General features: G+C 51.7%; 1 protein-coding gene across 1 annotated transcript in view; it reads left to right on the forward strand.

The window, feature by feature from the left end:
• Window positions 1-14,637, forward strand: part of TMEM67 (transmembrane protein 67) — a 2,125,990-nt gene that overhangs the window by 753,135 nt on the left and 1,358,218 nt on the right. The gene's annotated exons all lie outside the window — the stretch shown is intronic.

Below are 14,637 nucleotides of genomic sequence, written 5' to 3' on the forward strand. Positions count from 1 at the left end.
CCCTCGTCGGGTTTCTGGCTGGTGGCAGTGGTTACCACGCAAAATATTCCTTAAGAATATTTACTATGGGATTTTCCCATTCATTTTAAACGCACCACTTTTTGGTGCAATGTTAAAGATACCGCTGGGTTATTTATTTAATATTTATTCCCCGGTTGGGTCTTTTTGCCAGGACTCGGTTTTAAAATGGCGTTTTCGCCTCTGTAACTCCAACCCAAGTCGAGCCCTTTGTTCCACTTTTTGGCGGACTTCTCCACAGAAGCCTCCAAAAGTGGTGCCACTCTGTCTGGGTCTACAGGATGTGTGGGAGGGGGGTTTAGGCACTCTGGACTGAGTTGCCTCGGCAACTCAAGTCGCACTCTTGTGTGATTGGCCCAGTGGTGAGCCGCCCGGCTCAGCATGTTTGAGTGACAGCTAGGACTGATGAATGGGGGTTTTCTGCATAAAAGCAGGGCTTTGGGGACTGGAACTTCAGAAGTCGTCACAGGACCAAAGAATCCGAAGAGGGAGAAGCTGAGCCGACCTGCAACGACGACACCACCGGTGAAGCCCTGCTGAACCGCCTCACCACTTCTTCCGACGACAGAGAAGATCTTCATCCGAGGAGTCTTCTTCCTTTGACTGGTGGGGATAACCAGTTTGCCCGTCTTTTCGCCTTCTCGTATCATCTCGTAGCCGCCTTGCCTGTGCCAAGCACCCCGGCAACCGGGATGCCACGTTTTACCACTACCGTGAAAAAAAGTATAATACCTTTTAACTGGAGAACTCTGCGGCTGGTTTCTTCCCTGGCAGTGCAATGACCTTCAGCTTTCCTCCACGTCGAGATCTTCTCTTCCTCTGGACGACGCCGTGACCTGCACCCGCTGCCAGGAACAACTGCCCCCGCTGGAGGATCCTCTCCACTTTCAACGTACTGTGTCCGCCTGGCCTCCCTCGCAACGGTCTGTGTGGGGTGTCTCTTAAATCCTCCACTTACCACTTGGGTTGGCCCTAGGCTGGCTAACTGAACTTTTCTGAGCTGAAGTAATTCCTTTTTGTAATCTCTGCAAGACTTTTCAAGCCTCTTAAACTGTGTGATCCTGGGCGCATTGGTGTTCTACTCTCTCTAAGAGGGAGCCTGGCCTATGAACTTTTTGCTCACCTGTAGACTTTGACTTTCCTGCCTTGCTGGGTGCTTCTAAAGTATTAGTGTTGTGTGCTTTTCTAATTTCTGCCTTTTCCCTCCCTTTTTTGATAACTTATTGGAGTGCCATCTTTAGTTAAGCGCTCACCTCTGTCTGAAAATAAGTGGTGTTAACTAAGACTTGTCTAATAAGGAATACGGGATGTATATATATTAATAGTGACTGTGTTTTGAATTTGCTTACAATAATGGTGCTGGAGTGTTTCTAAGTGTGTCTTTAAATAAATAATTATATACTTTGATACCAAAGCTCTGGTCACTGTTTGCTTGTGCTACTGTATTTTGGTACCTATCTTGTATACTCTATATACTGTCTAACTCTTCTTGAGAGAAGCCTGGCTGCTCAGCCACAGCTACCAGGTAAATCTGGGTGGTGCAGACTGCTACCAATTGGGTTTACCGCCAACACCTGTAGTCTTAAGGCTTTTGCAGTGGTCCCTAAGGGAACTGCACAGGTTTCTGCTTAACACCCGCATTCCTCCTGTGGCCAGGAAGGAAAATCGCGTCCCTCAACTGTTGTTGGAAGTAAAGGCGATGCTCAAGAATGGTGCCATCGAGCTCGTCCCCAAGAGGCTCCGGGGCTCCGGAGTATACTCAAGATACTTCCTCGTCAGAAAGAAGACAGGTGGTTGGCGCCTCATCCTGGACCTACGTCGGTTGAACAAATACATCCAGGCACAGAAGTTCAGGATGGTCACTCTCCAGCACGTGCTGGCACAGCTGGAGGAGGGCGACTTCCTATCGTCGTTGCATTTGGAGGATGCTTACTTCCACATCCCCATCCTAAAAGGACACCGAAAGTTCTTCAGATTCGTAGTTCAAGGACGCCACTACCAATTCAGAGCTCTGCCATTCGGATTGAAGTCGGCATCCAGGGTGTTCACCAAGTGCCTAGAACCAGTGGCGGCGCGGCTGCGCCTGCAGGGGATCCACATCTACCCCTACCTGGACGACTGGCTCATCCATGCAAGGACAAGAGAACTCGCTGTCGAGCACACAGCGAAGACCGTCCGCTTACTCACGGAGCTGGGTTTCTCCATCAACTACCCGAAATCCCATTTGGTTCTGTCGCAGGTGGCACTGTTTCTGGGAGCAAAGCTAGATACAGTGAAACGATTGGCGTCTCCGTCGGAGGAAAGGACGAAGGCAATCTTAGGCAAGGTGCTGCGCCTGCTAGTCACGCACGTGGCCACGGTGAGATCCATCAAGTCTCTCCTCGGAATGATGTCCTCATGCATCTAACTAGTGCGCCTGTGCAGGCTACGGATGCGTCCTCTACAGGAGTTCCTCGACGCCTGCTGGATGCAAGTGGCAGCAGCTTCGAAGGCAAGATCCCGCTCAATGAGGTTTTCCTTCGGGCGATTCAGTGGTGGGGCACCCGTTCACACCTCACGGCGGGCACAGACTTGCAGACCCCGGCACATCAGGAGACTGTGACGACGGACGCCTCCCTGGAGGGAGGGGGTGCCCACACCAGAGATCTCCACGCAAGAGGCCTTTGGCTCCCGGAGGAGAGGTCTCTCCACATCAACATCTTGGAGCTCTGCACCGTGTTCTGGGTGCTCAAGTCGTTCCTCCCGTCCCTCAAGGGCAAGGTTGTGAGGATCTTCACCGACAACACTACCACAATGTTCTACATCTGGAAGTAGGGAGGCACCAGATCCCCAGCCCTATCCAAGGAGGCCCAGGATCTGTGGCACTGGGCCATCGCCCAGGGGATGTTTCTGGTTCCCTTCCGTCTGGCAGGAATAAAAAACACCAACACCGACTCACTCAGCAGGGAACTACGCCAGGATCAAGTGGATCGGCTCTTCCAACGATGGGGCAAACCCCAGATCGACCTGTTTGCGACGGCGACGAACTCCAAGTGCCAGAGGTTCGCCAGCAGGTTTCCCCAGCCGAGGAGCATGGGCAATGCTTTCTCGTTCCCCTGGAATGGCCTGTTCCTGTATGCGTTTCCTCCATTGCCGCTGCTGCTTCGACTCATCAGCCAGCTCAAGAGGTCCCAGTGTAGGATGATCCTTGTCGCACCGGCGTGGCCGAGACAGATCTGGTTCCCGGACCTTCTGGACCTCTCGGCGTCCCCACCAGTCAAGCTGTCGACAGACGCCGATCTTCTCTCCATAGAGGGAGGCGCCGTTCTTCATCACGACCCGGAGTCACTGAACTTGCAGGCCTGGCTCCTGCAGCACTAGAGTTTGGAGGGTACAATATCCCGGCTGACTGCAGAGAGGTTCTTGCAAAGGCCAGGGCGTCCTCAACTCTCAAGTGCTACGGACATAAGTGGAAGAGGTTCTCTGTCTGGTGCCATGCACAGAAGATCAACCCTCTACGGATTACGGCACCTCAAGTGCTACCATACCTACTGTCGCTGGCCAAAGCTGGACCAGCTCATGCTTCCATCAAGATACATCTGGCAGCGATCTCCCGATACACCAGAACTACAGGACGGCCGTCCTTGTGGTCTCATCGACTGGTGAAGGAATTTATGAAAGGACTGTTCCGATCGTTCCCGCCGGTGAAGGCTCCAGCCCCGGCGTGGGAGCTCAACGTAGTGCTGACCAGGCTCATGGGGCCGCCATTCGAGTCTTTGCATTCGGCTCCGTTGAAGTTCCTGTCATGGAAGACAGCGTTCCTTGTGGCCATCACCTCCGCACGACGCGTGGGAGAGATTCAGGCCCTAGCCTGCAAGCCTCCATACTTGACTTTTCACGATATGAGGGTGGTGCTGAGGACGCACCCCTCTTTCATGCCCAAGGTGCCGTCGGACTTCCATCTTAACGAGCCCTTGGTGTTGCCAGTTTTCTTTCCGTCGCCTTCGTTGCCGGCCGAGAGGACTTTGCACTCGCTGGATATAGCTAGAGCGCCTAAGTTCTACATGGACCGAACAAAGAGTTTTCGGAAGACATCACAGCTGTTTGTGAACTTTGGACCTGTGAACCAAGGGAAGGCTCTCTCGAAGGCTTTCATTTCCAGATGGCTCTCCGGCTGCATCATGCACTGTCATCGGTTGGCCAACCGAACGTTGCCCGACCGTCCGAGAGCCCATTCGACCAGAGCGATCGCTGCTACTACGGCGTTCTTGTCTGGTGTGCCCCTGCTGGACATCTGCAGGGCTGCTACGTGGAGGTCGACGCACACCTTCACGAAATTCCACTGCGTCGACCGGGATTCCAGGTAGGAGTCCAGAGTCGGCCAAGCAGTACTGCGCAACCTGTTCGCCTGAAGGTGGGCCTGGTGAGGAGGTAAGAGTTGCTTAATGTTGAGTTTATGTAATGCTTAATGTTGAGCCTTTTGCCACCTCCCGTGGTTGTGCATGTGTGTATTGCTATGTATTCTTATATTCATGAGCATGTGAATCCATTCCAGACCCCATGATGGAGAAGGAACAAGTTACTTACCTGTAACTGTTCTCCAACATGGATCTGGCATGGATTCACATGCAAACCCTCCCTCCTTCCCCTCTGCGGCTTTTCACTTGGTCAAACTGCCACTTTACGTGCTACCAAATCTGAGAATGGCTGCCAGGGAGGGGCTTAGGGAGAGGGCAGTCATTGGCTGGGGGAGTATGATGTTACGCTCACCTGGCTCCCACAGGGGCGTCGATCGGACCCGGACAGCTGCAACCTCCTCCAACGTTAAGCGTAGTGCAGGGATGACAGACTGGACTGGACCGCCTAATCTAGTCTGCTTGACCCGTAGAAATATTCTCCTGCAAGTGGAGAAAGGGATTTAGCCACCCGTGGATTTTAGTAATGGCACCCCACTGTTCTCCCCACTAATCCCCACCGATATTCACTTTCAGTAAGCTCACCTTATGTTTGTAAATAATGAGCTCTCCATCCTGCGTGTAATGCAGGAGCGCGTAGATACCAGTTACTTCACTGGTTTGAGGGCGTTAAGAGTTCCGGATGAGTATTGACTCCGAGGTCCCAGGCGAGAACCCGTAAGTCTAAAGTTCAAAGAGTTCAATATGTCCGATGTTCACTCTTGTACATTCCTTTTTTGTGTTGCAGCTGGATCCAAGGGAAGATTGTCTTGTGGCAACTGATGGTGTTCAGGTAAGAGTCTGTATTACCCAACACTGTCCGGCAAAAGATGCGTGTGTTTAAATTGCTGGTTTCTCTCTCCTTACAGGTGCGGCGTAAGAAGTTGCGGTTTGTTACAGAATAATGCCTCCGGTTGTTAATCAGGTAAATCTATGGTGGAGAGGTTGTATTTGTTGGCTCTCTCGGCTCACCTTATGTTTCTTTGTCCCCTAGATGGTGGAATTCGGCGGAGAAAATGATGGAGGCTGCGCCGGATCGAAAAATGCTGTGAGGACTGGTGAGTATGGCGCGGCGCTGCAGCTGGCGATGCGACGCGTGTAGAATAATGTCCTTTTCAAGTTCGAAGACGTGATGGATCCGGAATTCAGGTAAGGATTGAAATAATATCTGTTTTCTAACCTTTCCTTCTTCTTTCTTCTATTGCTAGGAGCTCTGGATTTGAGACGGACGTGGCTGAAGACTGGATGCTGACTGCAGGCACGGTGAGCGTTACGCTGCTGGATGCAGAATAACACGAAGCATGTGCTGCTGTTCGGGCGTGGTTTAAATAGCGTCCAAAGTAGTTCCAGGTAAGAAGTCCCTAGAACCACACCCGAGTAAAAAATAGTCCCTGTAGTAAAATAGTCCCATCCAGGCCTCACGTTGGCTTGGATTCATTTGCAGCATGGCCTGCATGAGGTAAGTAAAGTCTGAGCCCGGCGCCTATGGCGCCAGGACTGATTTCTATTATGAGCCTGGTGCCTAAGGCGCCAGGACTGAACCCAGACAGCCCCCAGCCGGGGCTGCTGGGGTTTTATTAAATACCTGGATGCCTGCTCCCGGGGCTGATGGGCTTGATCCGGATGCCCGGGGGTAGGCATCATGACATATGACCCAGAGATCAGTGATTGGTTACTACTAAGAAAGATTTTTTCTTTACCGAGGATTCCCAGCCTGATGACGTGGAATGTTCATGAGCATGTGACTCCATGCCAGACCCATGCTGGAGAACAACAGTTACAGATAATTAACTTGTTCCTTACTTATTAGCACAGACGTGAAACAATGTCAACAGAGAGAACACAACGTGGAAAGTACTCCACTATTTGCTTCCGAGGATAGTGCAATGGAGTATGTTCAGCTCTAAACGTAATGCGGAAGCTGAGTCAACAATTCGAGGTGCACAATGTAATGATTTATTAGCGTTGAACTAGGGGGAACAGAGTGGTGGTCTACATGCGTGTGGATACTGGACTGCCCATGTGCCCGGAAGAAAGATCAGCACACAAAGGTTGTACTTGCGTTTAATTGCAATATGCCACACAGAACAAACGAGTACAATGTAACCCAGCAATAACGGTCAGCTAATGATATTTGACTAGTTCTGGTACAAAATCGTCTAAAGTGAAACTTACATTATATTCAGCATTTCCATTCTCTTGGCGTAATGTAGACCGTAATGCAGACTCTGTTTGTGTCAACAGTTTTTCATGAACTGAATTTACAGGTACCTAAGTCCAGTTTTGGAATGAACAACCTTATCATATCTTACGTTATTACACCCCTCCTTCAATTCAATCCCTTTCGGAATGGTCCCTGTCTCTCAAGGTCAAAAAACAATAGAAACTTATACTGTGTGTGCGATGCCTGGGCTTCCTCAGCTCGCAAGCAAAAATTCTAAGCTGGTGACCTTCACTCACAATGAACATACACTTTTTTTTAATATCTTTTTATTGTTTTATGACAAACAGTACAACAAAACCAAAGATTCCCCCCCCCAATCCCTCCCCCTTCCCCCTCAGAGTGCCAAGATTCCCTAAAGTCCTTCTCACTCACACCAACAACCAGAATATCGTATGTCATCTATCAAGGTCCAACATTTTCAACCTTTGCGGGCAACACTGCTCTCGGAATTCTCCTTTTAGGTATGTCAGCGTTTCTCCCCACTCAGTTGCAAAGTACTCCAGTTTATCATTAACTGCATACGTGGCCCATTCCAAAGCCACAAACTCCCACATTTTCCGCAGCCAGTCCTGCTCTGTCAGGACCGCGGGCCCCTTCCATCTTTGGGCAATGAGGGACATTGCAGCAAGTGTAAACATTACCTTTGCTTTATCTCGGTCTTTCCCCGTATCTCCATCCCCCAGCCTTAACCTCCCCATTAAGATCGCCTGAGGATCTCGCCCCTCACCCTCTCCAAACGCCTGTTCCTGAGCCAACGCGATACTGCTCCAGAAAGGTCTGATTCTGGGGCAATCCCACCAGATGGGAGCAGCAGTCCCATCCTCCTCATACCCCCTCCAACAGTCTTTAGATGTTGCTGGGAAAATCGCATGCAGTCGACAAGGGGTGTAGTGCCAGCCAAAGATGTATTTATACCAAACTTCCTATATCTGCGCTGCTCTTGCCCACTTCGGAAGACCCCTCCACAACCTCTCCCAGTCCTCTCTCTCTATTCTCGCCACCAGAATCTGCTCCCATCTTTCCATGTAAGCCCAATTAGCTTTAGGGGCTGCATCTCCCAGAAGTTTGTAGAGATCTGAAATTAGCCCTCTAGACCCCTCATGCGTTAAGAGGAACCTCTCGAACTGCATCATGGTCCGCATGGCTGCGTTCTTCACCTCCTCAGTCATCACTCAATGTCTGATCTGGAAATACCTATGCTTTTCCCCTTCCCCCAGGTCAAACTCTCTTGCATTCTGAGTATGATTTCACAGTCTGCCCGCGAAAAATATCCCTAATAACTCTGCACCCCCCCCTTCTTCCCACTTGCTGAAAGCGCCTTTTTCCAGGCCTGGGGTTAAGTCCCTGTTCCGAAATATCAGAGTGAAGGGGGAGGGTAATGTTGTGATCCCCAACTTTCTTACTGCACCATCCCAAATGTCCGCCAAGCCCTTAGTTATAACGCTAAGATATAAATGGGGTGGCCTAAGGTGGCGCGGGAGCCAGAGGACCTCCCCCAGGTGATATCGGGCCACCGCCATGTCCATTTGAGCCCACTGCTTCCCGTGCTCTTCCGAGAACCACTCTTTAATCACTCGCAACTCTGCTGCCTCGTAATATCGACGGAGGTCCGGGAGCCCCAGGCCCCCGTGCCCCCTCGCAGCCATCAACAAACGTCTAGCCAATCGTGGTCTCTTGCCCTCTCATATGAATTCCTTTGCCGTCATGTCCAATTCTCGAAAAAAGCCAGTGGGAACTGGGAGCGGGATCGCCTGAAAAAGGTAGAGAAGCCTGGACAGAATCACCATTTTAAGCGCTGCCCCCTCCCCAGCCATAACATTCTGATGGCACTCCACTTGCGGAGGTCCTTTCTAATAGCTTTCATTATGGGGACATAACTCGCCGAGGTACCACCCCTCCAAAGCCAGGGTAATTTTTACCCCCAGGTATCTTATCCCTCCGGGGCTCTACTTAAAGGGACGTCCCTCCTTAAGCTCCTCAGCCTCCCTATATTCCAAAGACAGATTCATAAGCTCCAACTTCTGCCAGTTTATCCGCAGACCCGACACCTCAGCGAATTTAGACAGAAGATCCATACTCACCTTAATGGACCCCCTCGGGTCCGTAAGCATGAGGAGCACGGTGTCGGCAAAAGCCGCCACCTTGTGCTGACCCCCTCCAAAAGGTATGCCCTGGATGTGCTCGACCTCCCGGATCCCCTGCAGTAGGGGCTCCAAGTCGATTGCTTATAGCAAGGGGGAGAATGGGCACCCCTGCTTGGTCCCTCGCCTCAAGCTAAATGGATCTGACATGGCCCTGTCGACCACAATGCGTGTGGACGGACTTTGATAGTTGGCTCGGACCATCCTGATGTAATCTGCGCCCAATCCCATCCTCTCCATAACCTGGAACAGAAACAACCACTCCACCCGGTCAAACGCCTTTTCTGCATCCAAGGCCAGGAGCACCGCCGGAGTGGCCATTTTCTGTGACTTTTCTTCCAAATGGGCTACCCGCCTGATGTTATCCGACATCTGTCTCCCCAGGACGAACCCCGCTTGGTCCAGGTGGATTGGCATCGGGAGGTGGCCCTCGAGCCACTTTGGCAGTATCTTAGTATATAGTTTCGCATCTATATTGATAAGTGCACTAGGCCTGTAAGAGGCACATACCTCCGGGTCCTTCCCTGGCTTGTGGATGAGTGTGATTTTAGCCTCCTCCATTGTCGAGGTTATTATCCCCGAATCCTTGAAGGAGTTAAATAGCTGCGTGAGGTGCGGAGAAAGAATCTGGGTAAAGGTCCTATAGAATGATGCTGAGTAGCCATCTGGCCCTGGGGCCTTATTTTGGGGCAATGACACTATTGCGTTCCTCACTTAGTCTTCCGTGAGGCCGCGACACAGCTCCTCCCTCGCGGCCTGAGATAAACCGGGAAAAGACAACATCCCGAGAAAATCCCTCTGGGGCTGGGGTGGGGGTGTTGAGAGGAATATAAGGTACTATAAAATCGCGCTAAGCGATCCTTTATATCTTCCGTGCGCATGAGTCTGATCCGATTCTCATCCCGCATTGCCGTGATCGCATTCTGCTCCCTCGCTCCCCGCAGTAGGTGCGCCAGCATTGAGTCTGCTTTATTGGCCTTCGCATAGTACTTTTGCCTGACCATAAGCATAGCTTTCTCCGCTTTTTTGGTCCTCAAGACCCCCAACTGGCCCTCAGCTAGCCTGTATGCCCGAAATGCTTTCCTGGAAGGTGCCACCCCAACCTTGCGTCTCTACCTCCCGCTCCAATTGCTCCTCCAGGAGCCTCATTTGTCTATTCCTTTCCGCCTTAAGGTCGATGATCCCCCCCCCTGACCCCCTCTCGGTGTAGCCTTAAAGGCATCCCATCTTTTGCCCAGGCTTGTGTGAGTCCTGTTGTTCATCTCAAAGAACACCCTTATTTTTTCCCCGATCACTTCCCGGATCACCCGGTCCCTCAGGAATTCCTCCCGAAATGTCCACCTCCACACCCCTGGGCTTTGCCTCCCCAGGCCCATCCTCATTTGCACTGTTTTTATGATTTGCTATGCCCAAGGGACCAGTCTCCACCGCCTCCACCCTTCCCACCGGGCTCGCCGAAACCCATATGTAATCAATTCTAGATTGGGACCTGTGAACCCCCGAGAGGAATGTGAGACCCTCCTCTCCCCCTTCAAGGCCCTCCACACATCCCTTAGCCCCGCCTCCTCCACTCACTCTCGAAGTTGAGGAGATGCAACTGCTCCCCCACCCGTGCCGTTGCGTACTGTCCGGTCCAACCATCTGTCCCAGGCCAAATTAAGGTCGCCCATTAAAATGACTTGCCCCCTTGCAAAGCTCTCCAGGACCCCCAAAGTCTCACGCATAAAACTATCCTGACCCACGTTCGGTGCGTACACCGAGGCTATGGTATAGGGGAGGCCCGTGAGCTCTCCTCTCACCAGAAAATATCTGCCGTTCCGATCACTGATGACATCTTGTGTTCTAAAGTCAAAATTCCTCTCGAAGGCCAGCGCCACCCCTCCCGCCCTCGTGGGCCCTGACGCGAAACGTATCTGGGTGAAGCCCTTCAGTCTCAGGTGGCCATGGTCCCTTCTCAAAAGGTGAGTCTCCTGGAGCGCCAGAACATCTGGGGCGTGTGTCTTAGTAAACTTCTCTAGTTTCGCTCTTTACAATAGGGTATTACGCCCCCTCACATTATGTGTCATCCATCTGAACCCGTCGAGCAACTAATAGCACCACCCTGCTTTTGCTCCCTTGTCCCATTCCCAGAGGACTTCTCCTGCCATTGCCCTCCCCTGTCCTCCCCACTATCCTCTCCACCCACCGCCCATGCCGTGGCCCTACGCCCTCTGCAAGCACTGACCTCTCCGCACCTCTGAGTTCTCCCCTTCCCCCGTTCCCCTGCATCTGGCCCCCGCCCTCCGGACCACAACTTGGAGAGCTAACGGACTCCCCCTCCCCCCCGGACACATCTGTGCTTGCTTGTTCCAACATGTTTACCGCTCCCCCTTCATGGCTCTGCTTGATGCCTGTTTCCCACAACCCCCTTCAAAGAATCTACCAAGACTCAGACCCCGTTTATTACCCTGATCCGCTCCCCGTCTCCTTTACTCCCTCCCAATCATTCTCACTCCTGCCCCCCGGGAGACCCCTGAGGGTGGCTTTCCTCCTTCTCCTTCCCCCCCCCCCCGTCCACCATGCCCATGGTTTGGCCCTATCCCTCTGCCCCGAGGTGGCTGAAGGCTCTCCCCCAGGGGCCACCCTATACCCATCGAGCTCCAAATGTATTATGTTTACCGCCTGTTAGGCAGAAACCTGTGCAGTTCCCTTAGGGACCACTGCAAAAAGTTTAAGACTACAGGAGTAAGCAGTAAACCCAATTGGTAGCAGTCTGCACCACCCAGATGAACCTGGTAGCTGTGGCTGAGCAGTCTGACTTCTCTCAAGAAGAGTTGGGCAGTATATAGAGCATACACAATAGGGCTAAAAATACAGTAGAACAAGCAAACGCTGACCAGAGCTTTGGTATAAAAGTAAATCATTATTTATTTAAAAACACACTTGTGAAAATACACTGGCACTAATATATCAAGCAAGTTCAAACACAGTCACTATAAGTGTATACACCTTCCTAGTTAATTATTCGACAAGTCTAGGTTAAGACACCACTTATTTAGTAAAACAGAGGTGAGCGCGTAAACGTAGATGGCACTCCAATAATTTGTTTAAAAAGGGAGAGCAAAGGCAGAGTAGGAAAATAACACAGTACCAACCCTTTCAAGAAACCACAGCAAGTCAAGAAAGGCAGGGTCTACTGTAGAGCAAAAAGTTCATAGGCCAGGCCCACTCTTGGAGAGAGCAAGGCGGAATGTGCCCAAGATCACACAGTGGAAATGCGCTCGGTCTTTGCAGAAAAGTCAAGAGGTTGGATCAGTTCAGGCAAAGTTAGCAGGTCTGAGGTCAACCCAGTTAGAAAGTCAAGGATTTACGGGACACCTTGGACAATCTGTTGCAAGGGAGACCAGGCGGGACACAGTACCTGAAATGGTGAGAGAGCTCCAGCGGTGGCAGTTGTTCCTGGCAGCGGGTGCAAGTCATGGCTTCGACCAGAGAAAGAGATGATCTCGACGAGGAAGAAAGCTGGAGGTCGTTGTACTGCCAGGGAAGAAACCAGCCGCGGAGTTCCCGATTAAAAGGTACGACCCTTTTATTCGCGGTAGTGGTGAAGAGTGGCTATCGGGCCGCCGGGGTGCTTGGCACGGCGATTGACCACGAGACGTCCAGGAAGGCGAAAAAGGCGAACTGGTTGGTCCCACCAGCTCAAAGGGAAGAAGACTCTCCTGAAGAAGATCTCCTCTGTCGTCAGGGAAGTGGTGAGTGCGTACAGCAGGGCTCCACCGGTGGTGTCGTCATTGTAGATGGCTCAGCTTCTCCCCTCTTTGGATTCTTTAGGTCCTGTGGCGACTTCTGAAGTTCCAGTCCCCAAAGCTCTGCTTTTATGCAGCAAAACCCCCATTCAACAGCCTAGCTGTCACTCAGATATGCTAAGTGGTGAGCCGGCCGGCTCACCACTGGGCCAATCACACAACAGTGCGTCTTGAGTTGCCAAGGCAACTCAGTCCAGGGTGCCTAATCCCCCTCCCACACAGCCTGTAGACCCCAGACCGGGTGGCACCATTTGGAGGGCTCCTGTGGAGAAGCCCGCCAAGAAGTGGAACAAAGGGCTCGACTTGGGTTAGGGTTTCAGAGGGGAACACAAACGCCATTTTATAACCGAGTCCTGGCAAAAAGACCCAACCGGGGAATAAATATTAAATAAATAACCTGGCGGTATCTTTAACATTGCACCAAAAAGTGGTGTGTTTAAAATCAATGGGAAAATCCCATAGGAAATATTCAGGCGGAATATTTTGCGTGGTATTCACTGCCATCAGCCAGATACTCGACAAAGGGGGATTGGACAGTGCCCCCTTGGAAAACAGACCCAGGGGCAATCGAATTACCCCTACCAGTACTTCCACAATATGATGGTTTGTACTGGTTCTGTTCACAATTTGAGACTAGTAAAGCCAATGGTGACTTTACATGCCCTGGGAGACAGTAGTCAGTCCCAGGGTATGGAGTCTATGTTTGGGGGTCACTATGACACCCCTGTGTTACTGCACACACATACCAAAAACACATGAAGCCCTATGGAGTAAAAGACCCCATAGCCCATAAAACACATTCACAGTCAAAGGACATACTCAAATCATGCCTAAGAGTGGGAGAAAAAGAGTCTCACTCTTAGCAGGAGAAAAAAATAAACCCCAAAAATCCAGCAAAGCTGCTGGGGGACTCACTAGGATTGGTAAATTAGCCTTAAAAGGGAATTCTCCCTAACACCGCCTCCTGCGGTATAATAGCCTGCCTCTGAACCCCATCCCATTCGAACAATAACCCGAAGAGGAAAGTCCACTTGTACTTTATTCCTTTTCTGGTGAGTTCTCTCAGGACTGGTCCCATGCTCCTCCTTTTCACTAGCGTACTGTTTGCCAGGTCCTGAAACGAGGAGAACTCTTGGCCCTTGTAGTGCTCCGGTTCGTGCAGCCTCGCCGCGTGCAGCACTGCTTCCTTTTGTCTATATCTGGCAAATGCGGCCAGAACATCACGTGGCCTGGCATTAGGGCCCCGGGGGGGGGCGACCGACTCTGTGCACTCTGTCCAATTCAATCGCTTTGGGGTCCCCCTCGCCCAGGATGTCAGCAAAGATCCTCTGGACTTCCCCCTTCAGATCTCGGTCCGCCACCGATTCCGATAAGAGTTTAACCCTGATGTTGACCCTTCTAAATCTATTTTCAAGGTCTTCCACTTGAGCTTCCAGGTTCTGCGTCGCCAGGTCGAATCGGTCGATCGCCTCACTATTAACCGTTGTGTCCTTTTCTATTTCCTGCAGCCCTCTTTCCAGTAAGTCCGTTCTTTCCCCTAGCTGGGCCATTTCTTCTTTCAGCTCTCCTAGCACTGCGTTCAGATCTGTTCTCATCAACTGAAATTGGTCCTGAAAGGTTCTGGCCAGAGTCTCTCTCAGAACCTGCATTTCACCTCTGAGGTCCTGTCTTGTCATTTGACCACTATCCCCTCTGTTTGTTTCCCTGGCTTCCATTGCGTTCCACAGGGTGGGGAGGGTACCTAAGGAGTCTCCCCCTCATTGGCTGGTCTTCGCCGTTTTCCCCTTAGCCCTGGAGGACATCTAAACTTGCCTCGGGACCCCTGACCAAGCGTGCCTTCTCCTTAGCGTATTCCTGGTGGCCATGACTGGTTAGTGTGCCAATGCCCGGCCCTCCCCCCGCATCTGGGGAGTTCAGCTTGTCCTCTCCGGGCCACCTCGCCGGTCTCCCTGGTCCACTCCCAAAGTTAGCTGCTGGCAGGGGATAGCCGTCCTCGCCTATCCCTGCGGAGTCCTCCGGGAGAGATGCCCCTC

This window comes from Ambystoma mexicanum, chromosome 5q, assembly GCF_040938575.1.
Source record: "Ambystoma mexicanum isolate Mex_15411 chromosome 5q, UKY_AmexF1_1, whole genome shotgun sequence".
Classification (NCBI taxonomy): Eukaryota; Metazoa; Chordata; class Amphibia; order Caudata; family Ambystomatidae; genus Ambystoma; species Ambystoma mexicanum.